Below are 22,821 nucleotides of genomic sequence, written 5' to 3'. Positions count from 1 at the left end.
ACGCAAAGCGCAGGTGTCCCCCAGGTGGCAGTAGGTACGCTCCAGTGTGCCAGAGTTCTTTCTAAACCAACAGTACCATTCCTGAGTTTGACCAACATTCTACAAGAAGCAGACAAACACTAACCTAAAGACCTTAAAAATATTAATTCATAAAGTTACTAACATTACCCACGTTCGAAAGAAACATTACAGAGAGAACAAAACTGCTGCACTCTGAGTAGCAGGGAGAAGACATTTGATGGAATAGGGAGAACCCTGTTCCCTGGATCTCCCCCCCCACAGTCAGACCACTTTAAAGGGGGTCCAGTGGACAATACAAAAGGGGAATGCAGCACTAGAGAAAAGTAAAAAATCTAAGTCATGTAAGAGAGGAAGAAAGAAATACATCAAGTTCTTCCTCATATCTTTCAGTCACTCCCAGGACCACCTACAACCCACACATTTCCCAGGTGGGAAGGTGTACCCAAACTCCATGTGTCTCATGCTGCTAGCACTGTGGCTTTTCACACCCACCTGTCCCAGCTAGTCCCATTTGTGCCCCCCCTCTTCATTCTTTCACATCCTTTAAACATCTTTTTTAAAGGCACACTACAAAGTGATTGCTATTGTTTCTTCAGCCAATAAGGAGAAATATCAAAACAACGCCATAAAGATGGAGGTAGCAGCTTCAGGAGTCCTACTTCACAGAAGCAAACTCTGACCACGGAGTAACAGCAAGTTTCTCCTGTGGCATGTGTTAGTCACCTGCTGCTGGATAGTAAATCAGTACAAATTTAGCAGCAGAAAGCTAGAGTTTATTACCTGATCCTCTGTGAGTCTGGAGTTTGGGTATGACTCATCTGGGTTCTTAATGATACAAGAAACAGCTAATACGCATGCCTACACAGAGGCTTTCACACACCCGTTCCTTCAGTAGGCTGTCTGCCTGTTACAGGAATGCCCAACTGACTGCAAATGTGTTGCATAAAGAAGTTTTGGTCAACATCAGATTACATTAAAGATCATAATGCAGCTGGAAAATTCCTATCACATATTAAGGTCACAGACATCACTGCATACAGAGCACAATACCTCACTCACAAGTTTATGGGGACACTGGTGTAGCAAGCCTATGGTGCCAGCAGCCATGGTTTACACATTTACTACATAATACTTTTTATCTATTTTAGAGAATACTTCTACTTACATTGCTTAATTTAATCTCATGTTGCTGTTTATCACAGCCCTAGAAGCAACAAGCAATAGGCAGATAGACAGACAGATTCTGTATCATCTAGCTTTGTGCAAATGATGACTAAATCACCTAATGAAGAACTTCTCGTTAAATGGCTATAACTGCAATTCTTTTCCACCATGTCTTTAGGGAACAGATTACCAATTAAAATATCAGTAAATCCCTCTCTTTGGCCAGTGAGTCAAAACATGATAATCTAATTCCATCGACAACTTTATGCCCCAACGAAGAATCCACTAACAAGAACTACGGTCACCTTTAAAGGGAAAAGACATGCCACAACTAAGGACAGACATTCTATCTGCTGTCAGGGAGTCACTTCAAAGAATGGGCCACGTGCTTCAAAGTAGATGCCAAGAGCTGGCAGTGGAGCTGGCCTTGGGGATGCCTGGTAGGCCTGTCCCTGGAATTCAAGGGCTGCTTCAGAGGCAGCCAAATTTTAAAGGACACAGTAGTCCCAATGTATACAAATTCTACTCGATTTGTTTTAGAACAGCAGTAACACTGTTTTATAACCACTCTGAGACAGGATCCTCTAGAACAAATGAACTCAAAATGCCATTGTGGAGAGCATTTACTCTCTGACTTCTAAAGGCAACAAGGTTTGAGTAAAATTGATACTTCCCTGCACAAACCATAATGATGCCCAAACTATGTAACTGTGCAACCCTCTCTAAGGGATTTATGCCAAGGAAATAATCCTGATGGAGAACAGAAATACACTCAAAGATGTCCTCAGACATCTTATCTGTGCTGGAGCAAACATTCAAATGCCAACTCAGCAGACTGCTGATACAAGGGATGGAACTTTCAACTCTAGGAGACATCATACAACAGGAGCAAAAATTCTAAAGATTACTAATAAAGTAGAGAAAAGAGTCACACTGAAAAAAGAAAATGAAATTATACAAAATGCTTACAAGTACTTACAAACTGCAAGTATGAAAATTTTCTTATAATGATGAGATTACAAGACGTGTGTTTTCCACATCTGTAAGAGTTAGTATGCTGTGCTCCCTTCCACAATGTCATACACTGAAACACTAGAACAGTACACAGATTAGCATGGCAGATTAGCACAGCACAAAGATGCTAAGGATGCCACACAAATTCGTGAAGTGTTTCATATGCAAAAAAAGTAAGTATATTGTCCTTATCATTAAAAGAAAACTCACACCTCCAAAAAACAAGTAAATAAACAGCAGTGCCAGAAAAATATCTCAGAAGTCCAGGTGTCAAGAAAGTACTGTCCAGTTGGCACTTTCAGGTCTTACCTAGCTTGTTGCAAACCCCACCTAAGAAGACCAAAGCAAAAGACTAGGATCATTTTGCTCCCTCCTGCTTGCCTCATTCCCAATCAAACAAGACTGGCCAGCATTCTGAGACCACTGCAGGCCCTTGCAGGAATGCAGTTCTGGGAAGGTGGCCCCTTGATAAACACACAGCTCAGGAAGCCAGAGAGGGAGGCACAGCCCTTGAGGTATGTCGCTAAAATAATGAAGGATGTCTGCCTGCACACCTACATTAATTTGCAGCCTGCAGAGGCAAAGGCAGCCCAAAGATCACACAGTGCCAGCACCCAGCACTGCTGCACAGGAAAGCGAGTATAACAACAGCCCCACATGAAAACTCTCAGGAGGAAAGCTGCCCAAACCAGCACTTGGATAAATTGCTTAGTAACTTCAAGTTGGCCACTTCATCTGTTCAGCAGGGCTAAGGGCAGCCTCCTAGCGCTGTAGAGGAAATCAAATTAGACAACACATATGAAATGCTCAGCCGTGCTAAGTGCTCAATAAATACCAGCGATTACTACTGCCACATTAATACTTGAAGAAAGCACTTTGACGCTGTCCATCACTATAAGGCAAAGCTTCCAGCAATTGGTGTTTACAGCTCCACACAGAGGGAAGCACGACGCAAGCTAAGTATGAGTCAATTCTTTTTCCCAATTCTTTTTTCACTGTAATGTATTTTTTTAAACATGGGGTCAAAACCTCCAAGGACCATTTTGCAACAACACCCATGAGAACGGAACTCTTTAGTGGATGAGACTTTTTAAGTCATTGACATTTTCCTGATAAATGGAGGTCATTAAAAACTGCTAAGTCCCCTACCCACAACCCAACCCAGTTGCCATGACATTAAATAACCACACACCCCAAAACACAAATTTACATTAGCGTTTCTTTTAGCTCATAAACTGAATAGGTTTCCCCACTATGAAAACTTAAATAATTAGTTAAAATTTATACAAACAATAATTAGGCCTTTATCCAACTTAAGTAAGATTCTTTCAGATTTTCTTCTAGAGAACTGATTTTCTTTTCTTGGGGTAGATAAAATATTACAGGACGGGAAAGAGTTCTGTTAGGCAAAAAAACTAGTTACTTCTCACAGGCCCTGTTTACACTTTCTCTGGACGGTGGCTGGGGTCTCAGCAGCTGTCATCAGAGGACTGCACAATGCTTGGTCCCAGCCAAACCCTGCCTTCCTGTGCCATGATGCCCTCCTCCTGTGGCAGAATGGTGAGGCCTGGAGACTTATTCTTTGCAGTCCCCCAGATTTTAAGTGTTTTTCATTTTAGACAATTTAAAATTTTGAAGCTATTAAGATAATGTAAAAACCGGCTTTGAGATATAGTCACCGATGGCCTCTTTATTGACACAGTGCACAGGAGGGCATAGTGGCAGGTCTAATAACTACCGCAATGTCGATGGAAGGCTGAGAGTACACGGATGTCAACACACCTGCAGCCACTATGACATGTGAGGATAATCCCTGCCATTTCTCGGATTGTTCCACTATAGCCTCACAGCAGGAAAACAAATATAAGTTAAAAGCCAGCAAAAATTAAAATATAAGTTTTTCTACCCACGTCCACAGACTCCTTATGAAGCCCATCTACTCACGACCCTGCCTTAAGACATCTCTCAGAACTTTATACTAGATCAAGACCCTGGGCCACGTGATATAACAAATCCCTAGATTCCAGATGAGCCCCTTTCAAAACAGAGGGCACCCTAGTTGCTGGGAGTATGAGGAATGAAGGCTGACATGAGAACACACCAACTGCACAAGAGTCCCAGTCAGGACCAGGCTTTCTGGCTAGATGCTTGCCCAGGACGCACTGCCTGTTTCCTTGGGCCAGGCCTCCCTCAGCTTGAGAGTTAGAGGGCATGGTCAGAGATCATCCGGTTCAACCCTACTCTCACATACAGAATCAGGCTTCCAAATGCCTAGTAGAAAGGGAAACCCAAAGCAGCCAGGTCCAGAAACACTGCCCTGAATGTTCTCCAGCCAACCAGATGTTCTCAGTCAAGTGAGTAGTCTACATAAAGCTATGGAAACTCACATTTACAACCTTTAACTGGTCAAAAGAAAGTTAGAAACAGGATGACTTTTCTTTAAAAAGTATCAGAGACCACGAGGGTGTGGCGGCTCAAGCCTGTAATCTTAGCTACTCAGGATTCGGAGATCAGGAGGATCATAGTTCAAGGCCAGCCCAGGCAAACACTAATGGAGACCCCCATAACAACCAGTGGCTAGGTGTGGTAGCACATGCCTCTCATCCCCAACTATGTGGGGAACCACAAATAGGATCACAGTCCAGCACAGCCTGGGCATAAGGTGAGACCCTATCTCAAATAAATCAATAAATATAAATAACCAATGCAAAAAAGGCTGGTGGAGTATCTCAAGTGTTAGAGTGCCTGCCTCACAAATGTGAGGCCCTGAGTTCAACTCAAGTATGGCCAAAATATGTATCGGAAACCTAGGAGGACACAGTGGCCCATGCCAGTAGCTCCAGCACTGAGGTGGCAAAGGCAGAAGGATCACATAAGAAGTTTGAGGCCAGTCTGAGCAAAACAGCAAGACCGCATCTCAAAGGAGTGTTGTATATATGTGTGTGTGGGTATGCATACATATATATCAGAAATCTGCATAACAAACTAGAAGTCACAAACTATAACTACCACAGCATGGGATGAAAAGGAAATAATATTTTTAAAAAAGGTCATATTTGCGCTCATTTTTAATAAGCCAAATGCACTGCAATGTAGTCATGTAAATGAATACAACTGAATCTTTCTAACCTATGTAAACTCAGGGAGGGTGGAGGACTAAGTTGTTGCCCCTCCCCACTGACCTTCCACCCCCACCCTCAAATGATATCATTATTAGGGATAAGAAAATCAGCTTCCAGCTTTAACTATGACCTATTATGCATGCAAGGGAATGGTCACTCATCTCCCTCCCAACAAACATTTCTCTAGAATTTTAGGTCAGTAGGGCCCTAGAAGAAAAACGGGAACTTCAAGATCCTCCCCAAGCCAGCTTCTGAGCTTCTTGCAGCCCCTGGGCAGGGGACCTGACTCAGCAGACTGGGTAGGAATGGCTGTCAGAAAGGCTCTGCAGACTCTGGCCCATGTCTACAGATGGGAGATCTTGTGCCCAAAGTGCCAAGTCTCTGGGCACCGGGCTGGGACTGCTGTGCCAACCCTGTCATCACACAAGGCTTCCTCAGGCAGTACCTAAGATAAGGGCCACCCAGACCCCAAGCTGCATAGGCCACATCAGGCCTCTGCCCTCCCATGCCAACCAGGAGCTTTGCCCAGGAACTGCATGGCTATCTCAGAGCACAAGGCACCAGATGCACGTGGAAACTGTGCAGGTTGCCAGAGGCTTTGCACTTGCTCCAACTTGAACACAATCCACATGGGGTCCAGGGTTTTTTCCCTTCCTTGTAACAAAACCACTTTCAGACAAGCTGAACACCCAGGGCCTCCCTACCCAGGCTCCAGCCTTTCCACAGAAAGCTGGGGCTCCCAGCTGTCACACCAGTCTCTCCCTCTGCTGCAACTGACACCACCAAACTGGGGATGCAGCTATTCAAAAGGCAAAGGAAGCCCTTGGGTCATACAAAGGGAAACACTCGGACAGAGCAGAGCGGCCCAAGAGGAAGCTAAAACTGTGGGATGAGCAGTCAGAACAGAGGCCCTTGGAAGGGGAGCCGGGTCTCCATTCCACCTTCAGGAAAGACGTGTGTACAGCAAGGACAGGGAACCAAACCACCCAATAGCAAATGCTATTCACAGCTTCAGAGCAGAGGTTCTCAACTTTGAATACATACCAGAATCACATGGGAAACTTGTTCAACAGAAGGATTCCAGACCTACTCACTGATGGTCCCAGGAGACCACGCCCTACGTGACTCTGCCAAACACGATCTCAGCTAGGTGATCATGGTGAAAGTATGTGCCCTTGATATGAAGAGACCTGAGCTTTACTTCTGAGGTCACAACTACAGTCTGATCATGGGAACAGTATCTAATGACTCTCAATTAAGAGAAGGTTTATAAAACACCTGGTCAGGGCTCCTTAAACTACCAAGGTCATCAAGTCTGAAATAAGGTCTCACACAAAATTTGCTAAGGAGAAATGACTAAATGAATGGGATTCTTCATTAGCTAGAAACAAAGTAAATCCAAATAACGCATGGGGTTTAGTGAACAATTATGCACCGACATTGGTCACTGTTGCCAGTGACAAAGTTAGGGGAAAGGGCATGCTGTAGGTACCAGGGAACTCTGTGCACTACCTTTCCAACTGTTTGGTAAATCTAAAACCTATTCTAAAAGTAGAAGCTTATATAAAAACACATGTGCATCTATATAAAGGATATTATTAAAAAATATTCTAAATTAACACCCCAGTCCCTCCAAACATAAAACCTAAGCTGAAAGTACACATATGCACAGAATAGCATGGTCAACTTTCAATAATAACAAACTATTCTTTGGAAAAGTTAGTAACTTAAGAAAGAGAGGTGAGCCAGGCATGGAGGTGCACACCTGTTAATTCCAGCTACTGGGGAGGCAGAGGTAGAAGTATCAGGAATTGAATGCTAACCAGGCAAAGTTAGTGAGGAGACCTAATCTCAAAAACAAAAACAAAATACAAAACAGAAGGGTTGGAGGCGTGGCTAAGTGGTGGAGCACTAGCCTCTCATGCCCAAGGCCCTGGGCTCAAGGCCCTGAATTGGGATGCCCCAACACTGCAGTAAATAAATAAACAGACAAAGGAAGGGGGGAGGGTGAAAGAGAAGGGAAAGGAAAAGGAAAAAAGGAAGATAAATACACCTGCTGTTTAGCTTACATGATGAGGTTACATGGTTGAAGACTGATCAATGTTCTGCTGTTCTTTAAACAGAGAATATTTTATGTTAAAGTACTTAAATATGTAAAACGATAAAAAAAAAAAAAGACTTCCTGAGTCTGTAAATAGTGGGGAAAAGTTGCTCCCGTGAATAAGACTGAACAAGGACTTATTTAACATACATCAAGTTTTCTCCTGAACCACAAAGAACCAGGAATCGAAGTATTTGCTCTGTCTTTGAAACTGGATCACAGATCAGACACAGTGCCTCATGTCTATAATCCCAGCTACTCTGGAGGCAGAGACTGGGAGGATCATGGTTTGATGCCAACACAGACAAAAAAGTGAGTGAAACCACATCTCAACAAACAAGCCAGATGTGGTGGTGCAATGGTGTGCAAGTCTGTACTCCAAAGTACCCAGGGGACAATAGGCGGGAGGATCTCAGTCTGCCACCCAGGGGCCCATAGGTAGGAGGATCTCAGTCTGCCACCAGTCCTGGGCAAAAACACAAGAACCTATCTGAAGAATAACTAAAGCAAAAAAAAGGTTGGGGGAATGGCTCAAGGGGTAGAGAGCCACCCTAGCAAGTGCAAGGCCCTGAATTCCAACCCCAGTAATGCCACCCCCATAAAAGTCCATCACAAAACTCCTATCTGAAATTAAACTTGTGTTATTCTCAAATTAAGTTCATGAGAAATACTGCACGTTAATTATAGTATTTCATATAGCCTATCATTAATTAGGTATAGTATTTCACAAAAACCATTTTACACTAATCCACATTATCAAAAGCTAAAGGAAACACAGACTGGGTTGGAGTAATTTAGAGAAGGAATCACTAATTATGATTCCATCTGTTTTCAAAGCTAGCACAAATTTATTTTTAGATGTGAAACAGAGATGAAATGTGTCCACCTTTGGAAGATATTTTTGTAATGTCTTACCATCAAAACAGCCCCACAATCCGGGTGCTGAACCTGCCACAGTTGCAATCTGAAACACTGAATTTAAAACTATAAAAAAGGCATGCCTGAGACCCTGGGTTCAGCCAGATACACACACATCTAACAGAGTGAGAAATGGCTTAAAATTCCAAGGAAGCCCTCCAAATTATACCACTGGGAAGATACAAAACAAACTTGTAAAATGCCTGGACAGTACTGATTTGCAATAGTCATGAGTAATTTGATTAAATAAATCTCTAGATTAAAATGTGAAAGCATAATGCATTTATACCATTCTCAATAAAAAAAGGAAATAAGAACCTGCACTGAGACCAGATGCCAGCATCTCACTAAAAGCAGAAGTAGTTTTACTAACCTAAGGTCTCGGCTACATAGTCAACATGCAGGTAAAGTACAGACTGGTTGACCCAAAACTCAAGTGTTCATCGTACACGAAAATGGTCTGACCCTCATCCAGCCTTGGAACAGCAACAACAATGAAAAACGAAGGTGTTTGCCTAATAGACTGGCAGAAGGTAACATTTTTGCCCAGGTGACAACTCTAGTCTACCTTATATGGGGAAGACTTTCTGAGGAACTTGCAGAAAACATTATGCTTCTCCAAAATATTTGAAATAAATTCTACCTCGTAGGGGGTGGGGGAAAGGATACACAACACACTTCCCATGGTGTCTTCACCCACACAAAGGTAAGGAACAGTCATTTTAAATACTTGTTAGTTAGGTGTAGAGTTCACTTCAGACTTGGAAAAATGTCCACATTGGTTTATAGGCTCCCTGAGGGCAGGCCTCTGTCTGGTTCCTAGATGTTTTCCCATAGCCCCTGGCACACAGCTGGTATCTATAAGCATTAGACTATGAACACAATTTAGTTAAAACTCAATCCTGACAGCAGTCCAATCTACATGTGGTATCAGGATAAACAATATGCAGCACTGTCTAGCCACACTCATCCTCTTCCAGCCCCAAATACGTTCAGAAAAATGGAACAACACACATCTGCCACTTGTCAATCTTTCAATGCTGCTATGAAGGAAAACAAAAAACAAACCATCTTTAGTAATCAAGGGATTGTACCAGGCCAGTTTGAAAAGAAAGAAAGGCCCTGAAGAATGTTAGCAACACCAGCCAACCCTTGTTTCATGAAAGACACAATAGGTGTCCAGAATATAAAAATGAGTTGTACAACTTTAGACAAATCAGTAACAGAGGAGGAGACTCCACCTCTACTCAGAAGAATCAATACATTTGGAAGTTCAAATTTAAAAGTGCTATTAATCAAGTTCAAATTAATACAATTTAATCCAGCTCTCATGAAAAATCAAGAAGTCACTGCCTTAAGGCAACCTTTTATTGAAGGGAGAAAGACTGCAATTAAGTCAATGCAAAGTCATATAGAGTGCAGGGTCTGTAGCTTTAGTTTTGGGGCACCTCCTAGCCCACCCACATCCCAGCCTAGGCCCACTGCTGAGGTCTCCCCACAGCTATTCACAATTGGAACCCCTCTGGGCCAGCCCCCCCCACATACAAAACAGCTGATTCACAACACTGGCCTCTGTCCACCCACCTGGAGGAATCAAATGATACAAAGCCAGCACAAGTAACAAAGATGCATACATTGTTTTGTAGCACATAACTTCAGAATTTCCAATCTATCCAAAAAGTTACTATTCATTTTTCAGAGGTTTTCTCAGTCCACATAAGATAACAGTGATTGAAGAAAAGAAAAGACGGATTGTACTTTGAAAGATCTCAGGAAGTCCAACCATTTACAAAGCGCTGGTTTTGTGTTTATCCTCGCAACAGAACAGGAAGAGAGGCGATAAGAAACAACAAAGTCAAAAGAAAGATCACTAGGACAGGAAATAATTTACACAAAACAGATTTTGATAAAGCCAAGGAAACTTCAATTGGCAGGTCACCACATTTCTAGGCTTTTCCTACTTCATCAGGTAAAAGCCTAATTATAAAGGAAAAAAACAAAATTCAGACAGCAGCATACTTTAGGCTACCTAATAGGTAGCTCTGTAGATGTTCCCAGTCAGCAACTAACAGCCAAATTAGAAATTCCCCTTTCCTTTTCCTTAGTAAGGTCTAATTTGTGTTATTTTTGTTCTCTCCCCTGAGGAGCATAAGAACCACACAAAGAAGGAAACAAAACACTGAAAAGCTAACGTATGTAACTGACTCAAAATTGATCAGGCTGAACCCAAAATCTATTAATTTTACTAATAACAACATTTTTTCTAGAGACAATCACCAATGCAAGAATTCTGAGCTAAAAAAAAAAAAGTCTTTGATTAGACCAAACTCTGCAAACCCACTGCTTATTAAGACGGGCTGATGAAGGTCCCTCCGACACTCCCAGTGTCTAAAGCTAATGTGCTTTAATCACTTCTCTTGATACCTGGGTATCCAGATGTTACCTGCAAAAATCAACATCTCCTATGTGTATGGTACAAATATGCTGAGTTAAAAATAAAAAGGCAGCATGTGCCATACTTTAACATTACAAAGAAGATCCAATTAAGTCAATTTCACTGAAGAAGCTTCTTTACATATTTAACTACACAGGTGTACAAATGGTGTTTAGATCTCTACTTTACACTCTGTTGATTAAAACAGAAGAATGAAATTGATCTCCAAAAGGCAACTGTGTGAAAGAATACACTTCACTGACTTAAACACGTAAGCAGCACAGCAGCATTTGCTTCTCTCAAGGCTGCTTGAATACTGACATTGAATCAGTTAATTCTCAGTCATGGGGGCTGTCCCGCTCACCACAGGATGTTCAGTACATCCCTGGTCTGTACCCAGTAAATGTCAGTAGCACTTTAAAATGTTCCAGACTTTGCCAAATGTCCACATGAGCAAAACAGCTCCAGTCAAAAACCAGAATTTTATCTACATGGGGTGGAAGCTACTCAAGTCTCAATCAAGCATTTCAAAATATTAACCTTGAAAAGAGTATTTGTGGATTTGCAAAAGTGAATTGTTTCTACTTCTGATCCCAATCTAGTAGCCAATCAGATCCAAAAATGAACGGGAAGCTGCATGAATGAATGTCCAGTGTGCTAAAAACACATTTCCTTTCTTAGACATGGAACTCTGAACCACCAGAGACATTAATTAAAAGAGGATCTACTTCTACAGAAGTTGGATTCAGTCTCTACCCAGGATGGCCGAACACCCTAGGAACACAGCACAATCAAGTGTAACAGGCATACTAGACTCCTGATCAATCGTAGCCAATCAAACAAGCTTCAATTCTTCCCAGATAAGCTTCAAAATAAAGATTACAACAGTAGAGTGTCACATACCCTCCTTTCTCTTTTAGATGATAATGTCATTGTTTCTTCAGCTGCTTCTGGGTCTTGTCCCCTGAACCCTATAGGCCTGGAAACCATGAAGCAAGGACTGGAGCAAAAAAAAAAAGAGCCCTTCATTTGAAGGGAGGGAAATCTAACACCAAACTGGGTAGGGTTTAAGACAGTAACTGAAATGTGTAAAGGAAAAGCCATGCGTGTCAGTAAAGAGGCCAGACCAAAAGCAGACCAACTTTAAGGTAAATGGCTAGAACAAGACTACAATCAGACACACACAATTGTGGAAGAAACAAAAGCATGAAAAGAGCTGGGTGCCTATAATCCTAGCTACTCAGGAGGCAGAGATCAGGAGGATCCTGGTTTGAAGCCAGCCCAGGCAAATAGTTGTCAGACCCTCTTGAAAATAACCAACACAAAACAGCTGGTGGAGTGGCTCAAGTGCTAAGAGCGCCTACCTACAGCAAGCATCAGGCCCTGAGTTCAAGCCCCAGTATTGCAAAAAAAAAAAAAAAAAACTCCAAAAAAACAACAGCACAGAAAGAATGGAAAGAAGAATCAGGCTTTCTTTAATCTCTTGCTAGATTCTGGTCATTATTCACCCTTATCAAATTTCTGGAAACTATTTCTAAAATAACTTCCTGAATCCCTTGTTATTTCCTGGTTTAAAAAAAACTCAAGGAACTTGTGGCTTTTGTGTCAATGTCCCCAAGCTGGCTTCCACACTCAGAGCAGTGAGAAAGCACAGCTTATCACCACTTCTAACCACCACTCCTCATACACCCACAGAGATGTGAAAACAGGGATATAAGCTTTTTAAATGTCTTTAAAATGGACACAGCTGGTGAAAAGGAAAGAAAAAGCAAATGCTCTTGTCTTTCATAGCCAGCCTCCTAAGTGACATAATTAAAATATTTGTTGGCTGGCAGATATCCTTACATATTCAGCCAAAATTCATACGTTATTAAACCAAGGCATGTCCTTGGAAAGAAATCAATGGCTCAAGTATGATATATTTGATATATTGTAAGAATGTACCCCCACCCAGCACAATTTAAAAATAGATTAAAAAAAGAAAGAAGGAAATCAATGGAGACCTGAGCAACCTCTGTTCTCTAAGAAGGCCCCAGGAATCTTTCTAGGCATTTCCTTGTGATCCTGCTACCTTCTCAACTTATTTTTCACTGGCTGGCTGCACCCACAGTGACTGCAGGGATTATTAAGCCTAAGTAAATCTTTGCTGTTACTCATCCTGGAATGTGCCATGGCTAGAGCTGGCCCCACAAGTGGCAACACAACTACAAATCTAACCCTGGGAGTGGGAAGAACCTGTCCACATTGTAGCCCATCCAACCCCTATGCAGAAGGTAGCATCTCCCAACACAGGCCCATCTGCTCAGGAAGAAGCAGCCCAGCAGGGGTCCTCAAAACCCAGAAGGGTAAGTTTAGAATGGCCTGGCACATATAAAACTGATGTGGAATGGCAGCCAATGTCACAGTTCCCACAGGGACCTGGCAAGCAGCTGCTTCCAAGAATCCAAATTGAGACGTGACCTGGCCCTTCACAACCTGAGAAGTAGATGTCAAAGCCCTCTTGGAATTCTTAAGACCTTCACAGATGTCCCATCTCCAAGATGGGACAATATATATACATAGATATATAGATATATATCTATATATATATCTACATATATATATATATCTACATATATATGTATATCTGTATATCTATCTATATATATCTACATATATATAGATGTATATCTGTATATATATATATATATACACACACACACACACAAACAAATATTCCAAAATCCAAAAAGACCCCAAAGCTGAAACACTTCTGGTTCCACGCATTTTAGAGCAGGGATACTCCACCTGCACAACAGAAAAGCCTTCCACTCACACTGTAATACTACAAGTCCTTTTAGCAGCAGTTCTCAAAGTGTGGTGCCTGTTCCAACACAGACCACCTGAAAATAGAAAATTTCCAGGCTTCAACCCAGACCTCTGCAAGATGCCCAGGCAAGGCCATCATTCCAGGCAATGCTGAGGCTCTCTCAGTTTCAGAGTCAATCTAAGGACAATGAGGGGTGGCCAGGAGAGAGTAGCCAGGCCAACATGACCCATCTCAGCTACCCTGCCATAGCCACCTAAGCAGTTATTAATTATTCATTACATCCTTCCAAAGTCCAGGGCCTCCTCCACAATGTGGCTGATAAGAAGTTCTCAGAGTGAACCTATATCCAAGTTCCACTCCCGACCCATGACTTTCCATCAGTGTTGCTCAAACCTTAGACCATCATAAAAGCTTATGGTTATGTTTTATGCATTTTCAGGTACATCTTAATGAAGGGATAGTGGCCTGGTTTGGAGGCTGAGTAGTGAGACTATGAATTCCAGACCTGCCACTTATTACCCATGGGGCCTAAGGCCAGGCACAGTTCTCCCACAAGGAAAACAACAGAAAGTGCCTTACTCAGTTCTGGTGAGGATTCAATAACTTATTCGGAGTAAAATGCTTGGTTCAGTAATTACAATGTCTGATGTGTGGTATGCATGTGTCTATAAAGCTAACGACCACTAAAAAGATATGAGTCTAGATTCTGTACTTAAGGATTAAATATTCACATGTGTCAGAAATATGCTGAAGACTAGTTCCAAAAAAAGTTATTTTACATCAGCAATTTAACTTCTAGAATTCAAAACACATTTGGAAATATTTATAAAATGCACAAGGTAATTTGTTTATTTGCATTCACTTTTAACCAGCTCTGATTTTAGTACTCTAAAACTAATTATATGAAATATTACACTATTCCTTATAACTATATAGGTTATACCTTTCCTAATAAAGCACAATCTAATTACCACTGTTATTACTCAAAATTATTTGTACTATGACTTTTTTAGCTATCTCAACTTTGAAAATGTAGAATGAAGCTTAAATCATGAAAACTGTATATAGGTCTGCACTCTCCAACACAGCAGCCTCCAGCCCCTCGTGGCAACTAACTTCTTAAGATGTAGCAAGAGAGCTCTCAGACGTGCTATAAATGTATGATACAGGTTGGACACTGAAGACCTCACACACACACACACAAAAAAAAAACGAATGTGCATTAGTTTTAGACTGATTCTATGCAGAAACGACAGTATTTTAGACATATTAGGTAAAGGAAAATATGTTAATATTATGTTTCTTTTTACATTTTTAATGTGGCTATAAGAACATTTAAAATTACATCTGGAAGCCAAGTACAGAGGCACACTCCTGTAATTCTAAGCACTCAGGAACTGAGGCAGGAGGATCTCGAATTAGAGGTCATCCTGAGCTACATAGGGAGACCCTGTCTCAATAAAATAATGAATCAATTTAATTAAACCTGGGGACCACATTTGGGGCTCCTTGCATGGCATTTCAATGGGACACCACTGCTCCTGCCAAAGATGGCTTCAAGTGGCATTTGCAGAGAGAAACCCCACAGAAAGGGCACACCCCATTTTCTGCAGGCAATCTACCCTTCTCCCATGAAAGCCTGACTCATGCTGAGTTTTATACAAAGTGATAGTTGTGAGCCAGGAGACTGTTACAGGGATTTCCCTGCACCAGCCTCAATGAGCAGCCTTTAAAAGCAAACTGACTGCAACATTGTTGTTTTGCTATCATAGCCAGCAAACTGCTGCTCAGTATGTGACACAGATAACCTGGTGGCTGGGGGTGGGAGGTGGGGAGGAGTTATTAGGAGGTATTCTGGGAGGGGGTAGGGTCTGCAGGCCCACATCTACCAAGCTGGGGACCATGGAGAGCCAAGAGCAAGTGGTGACCAGGCCTTAATGTTAAAGTGTGATGAGCAAATGGATCAGCAGGAGTGGTTAGGAAGAGGTTTTGATGTCCAAGTGAAAGTGAAAAGAAAAGTCAGACATAAGAAATCTTTGAGGCATAATCAATAGGGGTTGATAACAGGATTTGGGAGGTAAGGGGGAACTCAAGGGTGAATGAGCTCATCAAGATGAGGAAAACAAACAAGAGGACAGGCAGGCCAAGGGATGATACAGAGTTTTAGAAATGATGAGTGAGATATTGGTTAATCCATGTGAATAACAGGAGGGAGGAAGAAGAGAGGATGGGTGCACAGACATACTAGAGTTCAAGAGTGGACAGTCAGGTAGGCATCCCCTCTTTGGCTTCATATATCAACCCCAACAACTCAAACTGGCCTAGGTCAGAAACACGTACACAGGATTCAGGGTGCACCTCACAAACCCCATCACACATACCCAAGGAAGGGCAATCACTCATGGGAAGCTCTGTCAGAGGACTAGACACCCAGACCAGGCAGCCTCTCCACCCAGGCCCTACCTCTCCACTATGCTCTTCATTCAGGGGCCAAGAAACGTTTTCCTTCCAACACAAAACCCAGTATGTCTCTGATGTTTCTGGCATTTTTTCATGGTCCTCATAAAGAAAAACAAACAACAAACAAAACTAGTGCCCCCAGCTGAGCCCACATGTTAAGGGGAAGGAGCTGTGAATGGACTAAGTCAAGACTTCTTGTTTTCAATCATTCTGCTTAAAACCTGAGCAGCCTCTGGAAGGCCAGTGCCAAGGCTTCTTGCCTATTATGGGGTTCTCTGACTAAGGCTTAATTAGTTGACAGTCCCTGCTTATTTCTAACTATTCTGGAACCATCCCTAGGCTTCTTGCCTATTATGGGGTTCTCTGACTAAGGCTTAATTAGTTGACAGTCCCTGCTTATTTCTAACTATTCTGGAACCATCCCTGGCAGGTATCCCTGGATAAACACAGATTCCAGATCTGGGGTGGTGGAAGGAATGGCACATCCTAAAATCAGCCCTGTTTGAGAACACAGAGCTACACACTATTACAGACTTAACTGTTTCTCCCAAAATTCCTATGCTGAAGTCCCAGCCACCAGGTGATAAGTATTGAGGAGGATTGGCTCCAGGTCCCCTAGAGTACCAAACTCCTTAGATGCTCAAATCCTTTATATAAAATGACATACTGTTTGCATATCACCTATGCACATCCTTCTGTACTCTAAAATCATCTCTAGATTACTTCCAGTATCTACTACAATGTAAATTCTAAGTAGACAGTTGTTATGTTGCATTGTTAGGGAACAATCACCCCCAATAAGCCTGTACATATTCAGTACAGGCATAATTCTTTTCCAAATATTTTTGAATCCTAAGATTCAGAACCAACAGATACAAAGGGTCAACTGCCTTGGAGACAGGACATTTAAGAAGGGAATAATGTTAAATGAGGTCATAACAGCAGGGCCCTGATCCAATAACAATGAGTTCCTTCTAAGAGGAGGAAGAGGCACCAGAGACCTCTCTCTCTGTATGTGCACAGAAGACCACATAAGGACAAGCACAAAGACGAGCCAGGAAAAGAGCCCTCACCAGACACCAACCCTACCAGACCTTGATCTTGGACTTCCAACCTCCAGAACTGACAAGATAAATTCTGTTGCTTCAGCCTCCTAGGCTGTGGGATTCTCTTCTGAAGTCAGGGCAGACTAATACACACACTAAACAGGAATAAACACTCCTCGGTGTGAGGAGGCTTTCCAGGGTAACTCTGGCTCCTAACAGTGACACAAGGACACTGAAATTGCTCCTGTCTGCCTCCCTGGAACGGCTCATCTTTCAAGAGTCAACTCCCATACAGGATCTGCTCCCAACAACATATGCACACACCTGCACATTGGCAAGGCACCCATCCAAGGGAAGAACACTATTCATACAGTGCCTCAGAAGAAAATGCCCCTACCTGGTAGGTTCTGATTATTTGCACCTACTGCCTGCTTAACAGTGACAGGGCTGAAAGAAAGGACTTAACCTTGAGTTCAAGTTCTATAGTCCTGGCTCTATCTCTGAGCCCCACTCTCCTCACATAGAAATAGGAACCAGAGCCAATTTCTGCCATGTTATTGAAAAAATTATATATCATGGCCATTGTGGGTAGTACTTTGTGAACTTTACAACCATTAGTATCTATTATTTTTATCTTATTATGGCATCTTAGGCCTTCATGAACAATCAGCTAGCAAAAGCATCCTCTTTTCCAGAAGCAATTACAATACAGAATGGGTTTCCTTTATCCAAAAGACTTGGGCCAGATGTGTTTCAAGTTTTGGATTTTTTTTTTCAGATTTTGGAATATGTGTGCCTTCATAGTGTGATATGTACATATCACCTAAAATGGAAACTCTGGGCAAAGCATTGTTTATTTTACTAGTAAGTTATTTACTATCAACCCTCTTCTTTCGATAGTTTGCATTTGTAACACTTTTAAGAAGACCCAAGTATAAACAAGAAATTCATTTGTTTCATATGTACCTACACACATAGCCTGAAGATAAGTTTATATGGTATTTTTTGTGCACCCTCATTCTGACTGCAACCTGTCACATGAGGTCAGGGGTGGAATATTCTACTTGTGGTATCATGTCAGTGCTCAGACAACTTTGGATTCAAGAGCATTTCAGATTTTCAGGTTAGGGCTCCTTGACCTGTACTTGAAGGTTCTCTTAGTAGAAAGAAGTAGGTGACCTTAAATAACTAATTTCTCAGCAGCATAACCAATTTTTTGCCCAGTTTCCAGCTGGGGCTGACACAGACAGATTCATCTACTGGAAAGCAAACATTCAGCCAGCTACCAGATGGTTATGTAGTTAGGTTTGGTTGGTTTGTTGCAGGTTAAAATGTAGGTACACAAAAAAAGTTTACATAAAATTACCTTCAGGCTATGGGTATGGGGTATACCAGAAACATGAATGAATTTTGTGGTTCTGTTTTGCTTTTAAGTTCAATTTTAAGGATTACAAATGATTCACTTGACAGAGTTTACTAAATAGTCCACAGACCAAATTCTCCCATTGTCTGGACATCCTGGAGACCAGGCTATCCATGGTATGAAAGAGGTTCTCAGCAGAGGTGCAAGGATTCTGGACATCTCTTATTACTACCACCTCCATGGGAACCCAGCACCCCTATACCCCAAGCCCAGCACTCAGTATTCATGTATTCAGGAAGCATATTGCACAAAAACTGTGATAAGTTGTTGTAAGCGGCAACACCTTTCAGTCCTCAGGCAGCTGGAGACTTAGCAAGGAAAAGATGAAGTCAAACAAACCATAGGGAAGAATGTCACAAATGCCAAATGAAAGACACAAAGAAAGTACTGTGGAGATTCAAGGACAAAGCCATCACCTCTTCTCAAGAGGGAGTTGGTTAAGATGTTAAAAAGAAATGGCCAGCAGGAAGGTTGAGAACTTGAGACACCCAGGGGTTGAGCAAAAGAGCCAAGAAGGGAACACAAAGGCTAGTCAGGGACAGGGGTACCACTATAATCCCATCATAACACTGCCATGTCAATCAAAAGAACTTTTTCATTCCCACTGCCAGGAGGACTGCCAGTCCTGAGGCAGCAAAGCATGTGCAAGTCTGTGTGTGTTTGCATGTGTTGGGCAGGGTATAACTTAACAATGTTGTTTACTTTCAGAAACAAACCTACTTTGGGATTTGTTCAAAGTGAAGTGCAGAAAAAGTCTAATTTTTTAAATGTACTATTAATGACAACTTATAGCTTACAGTAGCTGCATACCTTTGATAATCCGTTAAAGGGCTGCTTTGACCACCTTCTCAGTTGCCTTAACTTGCACATCAAACAACACAAATGGCATCAATCTTTAGCTTAGGCCCTTAGAAAACATGCAGCAAACTGTTTCCATCACTCATTTTAGGAAAGAGAAACAATTTAGAAGCACCATTTGCAGTCCCTCTGGATGGGAAAACTAATTTCGTAAGCCTCTGGGGGGAGTTGTCGGGAGTTTCCAGTTCATTTGTGAGAAAAGTTAGCTTACTAGTTTTCCCAAGCATCCCTCACCACCCTCCCCTGCAGCTCTAGCAAGCAATCTTGAGCTCTTAGGTCATTAAGCCTCATCTTTAATGCTAGAAAACCCTTTGCATAAGCCCTGTCACCTCCAGTGCACAGTGCAAGCCAGTATGAGCAGTTAGAAGCATTGTGTCCCAAAGAGCAACACACCCTGGTCTTGCCAGGACAAATTAAGTTAATTCAAGTGCTCATTCTGGGCAATCAGGGAGTTTTAGGATATTTTAAAAGGTCATCCAGTTTGTTCACACACAAGGAAGATTTCTGGTGCATTTAATATGCTTCATAAGGCATTTCTCAAACACTGTGTACATAAGATCTACTGTTGGAAAAAGCTCAGTAACCTCCAATGTAAATGACAGAGGTCAGGAATATGACAGGGTCAAATGGAGCTGGAATGAAGGAGATATAAGCATGTCAGAAAGCAAAACTCAAAGCCAGGAAATGGACCACAGCTACTTGACAAGGGTCTTTCACAAGCTCTGCCCATTTTTAAAATCAATTTCTCCACAAGTGGACATGGGATTATGAAGAAGTCAATTAATTCTCTTACGGCAATTGACCACCCAGTTCTACCTGGCCTGTCATGTTCCACCCCACTCCTCATGCAGCAGCTAAGAGGCTCAGAGCACAAGAAAGGAAGTGAGACAAACACCTCCACAGTCTTATCACTGCTTAAAGATCTCAATTTCAGCCTTGGGTAGCCACCAGCCCACTAAGAGCAGGCTGCTTTCTTCAATCAAAACTACACCCTGCCTGTAATCCTAGTTACCCAGGAGGCCAGCCAGGGTAAATAGTTTGAGAGAGCCCATCTCAAAAATACCCAACACCCAAAAAAAGGGCTGGTGGAGTGGCTCAAGCAGTAGAGCACCTGCCTAGCAAGCTTGAGGCCCTGAGTTCAAAACCACCAAAAAAAAAAAAAGTACACCTCACCTACTTGGAAGAAAGAAGTACTAAGGCAGGGTTTCCCCTGCTTCCAAACGTCTAAAAACCTACATCCAGAGCCCATGCCTGGGTGAAGTACATTCTTTCTCCACGTGCCCTCAGACTGCCATTCTCTTTACATAAGGCTCACACGCGCTTAGGAAATCCTATTATCAATTCACGCGTTTTACCTGCGAACACTTGGTAGTGAATTAAGGGAATGCTCCCAAGCATAGTTTAGAACCGCTTTGATAAATCATAGCAGTCCAGGTTTCTCTTTCTTTTTTTTCGGTCACTTATAAGACTTGAAAATCGTGGCACGAAACACACCCGAATTACTTTCGTTCCTACATAAAATCCCTTCGGAGAAGTCTGGACTGGACCGGTCCATTAAAGGACTTCCCTACCAGTGGGTCTCGGGCAAGCCACGCCCACTGGCCTCGGGATTCAGTTTCTCTTTGGGTTAAAAAGAAAGCAAGGACCCGACAGACCATGCGGGATCCTGCTCATCCCATTACAGACACACACTTGGCAGAATCAGCCTTAACTGCTGGCAAAATAAACAAAGCCAAATAAAGGGGAAATGGCCAACCTGCAGGGCCTGTGGCCAAAGCCTGCTTCACTTAGGGCCCTGCTTTGTCCCTAAAGCTGTTTACAATACTAGTTTAAGTCAGCTGCCCATGAGCCAATGACCCCAGCATCCTGCGCAGTCTGGACAATCTTATTGTCTACAAATCAAAGTGTCTTGCAAATTAAACCCCTCTACACAATGCCCAGCTAACTGCACTCTGAGTGACCGTCAGTGCCTTCAAAGTCATACATCAAATTCTTCCAGAACCACTCGGTGGTTAAATCGCCCTGAATACACTGAGAGGGCAGATCAGTTGGGAGAAACTTTGGTTCAGGTAGCTCCAAGTGTTGGAAATCCGGGGCAGGGCGCAGAGGCTGAAAGCCCGCACAAAAGCGCCCTTCACCAAGGAAAGGACCTCCTTTATGCGATGTGACAGCAGCTTTGTGCGGGATCATAAATAGTTATAATAAACACAGTAAGTTCTCCCGGCCCATCGCGGCCTCCCGTGTCCTGGCGCTGGGGCCCTGAGATCCTCTGCTATTCTTCTCAAGCACACGCGCCCGGTGACCCCGGCCACCGCACGGTCCCATGCCCGCCCCGAGCTTCGTGTCCCACGTCCGCTCGCAGGCCGAGCGCAGCCTGCGCTCTCCGGAGCCCGTGCTCCGCCGTCCAATCCCCTGCCCGGTTCCCCCATGAGCCCTGGGAGGGCGCCCCCGCCCCCACACCGGCCCCAGAGCAGGGAGCAGGGAGGGCGGGGAGGAAGGTGTGCAGTCGGGAGATGCCGGGCAGTCAGCAGCTAGGGACGCCCAGGCCGCAGCCGGGCCGAGGGCAGCATGCGGGCGCGGAGAGGACCAGCTCCCACAGCCCCTTCCCGGGCGCGCCCCGGCCGCCACACCAGCCGCGCTCCCAACTCCGCCCAACGGCCCCAAGTTTGCGGCCCCCGCCGCGCGCCCGCCCGGCCGCGCTTACCTCGCCGTGGGCCGCCTGCCGAGGCCGGAGGGCAGCGGCGCGGGTCCCGGGGCGGCGGCCGCGCTGCGCCCGCCCAGGCGCCGCTCTTTGTCTCCGACCCTCCCTCCTCCCGCCGCCGGGCGGACGCTGCCGGCCCGGGCGGACCCCGCCGGCCCGGGCGCCGCGAGCCTCCCAGCCGCCAAGCCTTCCCCGCCGCCCACTCGGCCGCGCGGCTCCGGCCTGACGATCCCCGCGGCAGCGGCGACGGCGGCGGTGGCGGCGACCCTCCCCCGGCGCGCAGCGCCCGCCTCCTCCGCGCTCTTCCTCCTCCTCCCGCGCTCCTCCCCGACCGCGCCGTGTCGCCGCCCAGGGGCCGGCCCAGACCGGCACGCGCGGGGCGGGGGCCGAGACCCACCTGGGGGCGCCCCGGCGCCGCCGCCGAGCCCCGCGGCCGGGCCCTGGCACGCGCACGCGCTCCGCCAGCCGGTTCCGGAACGCGCCGCCTCGGGGCCGCCTCGCGGACCGCGCGTGGAGAGGAGGACTCGTCCCCAGCCTGGACCTGCCCGCGCGCGGGGTGGGACGGGGTAGGGTGGGTGACGCGAGTGAAAATGCAGGCATCAACTTCCAGCCCCTGGGGACTGCCAGCGGTCTTGCATCCTCTTTTTTGTTTGATTTTCTTATCACAACAGCCTAGTTGTTTGGCGACCGCCCCCCTCCCGGAAGCATTCCCACGGCACTCTCAGCAAAGCAGGCCTGGTGTCCATCAGA

General features: G+C 44.2%; 1 protein-coding gene across 4 annotated transcripts in view; it reads right to left on the bottom strand.

The window, feature by feature from the left end:
- Nck2 (NCK adaptor protein 2) overlaps window positions 1-22,530 on the bottom strand; it is a 132,748-nt gene extending 110,218 nt beyond the window's left edge. The window contains exon 1 of one of the 4 annotated variants that reach the window (XM_020159077.2): window positions 22,469-22,530. The gene's annotated coding sequence lies outside the window, so the exon portion shown is untranslated. Of the gene's footprint in view, window positions 1-22,074; window positions 22,201-22,468 lie in introns of those variants that run through there. The other 3 variants (XM_074050476.1, XM_074050475.1, XM_020159076.2) reach the window with 3 other exon arrangements.
- Between the last annotated feature and the right edge of the window lie 291 nt (window positions 22,531-22,821).

This window comes from Castor canadensis, chromosome 12 (assembly GCF_047511655.1).
Source record: "Castor canadensis chromosome 12, mCasCan1.hap1v2, whole genome shotgun sequence".
Classification (NCBI taxonomy): domain Eukaryota; kingdom Metazoa; phylum Chordata; class Mammalia; order Rodentia; family Castoridae; genus Castor; species Castor canadensis.
Note: the sequence above shows the minus strand (reverse complement) of the source record. Positions and strands in the feature narration are given on the sequence as shown.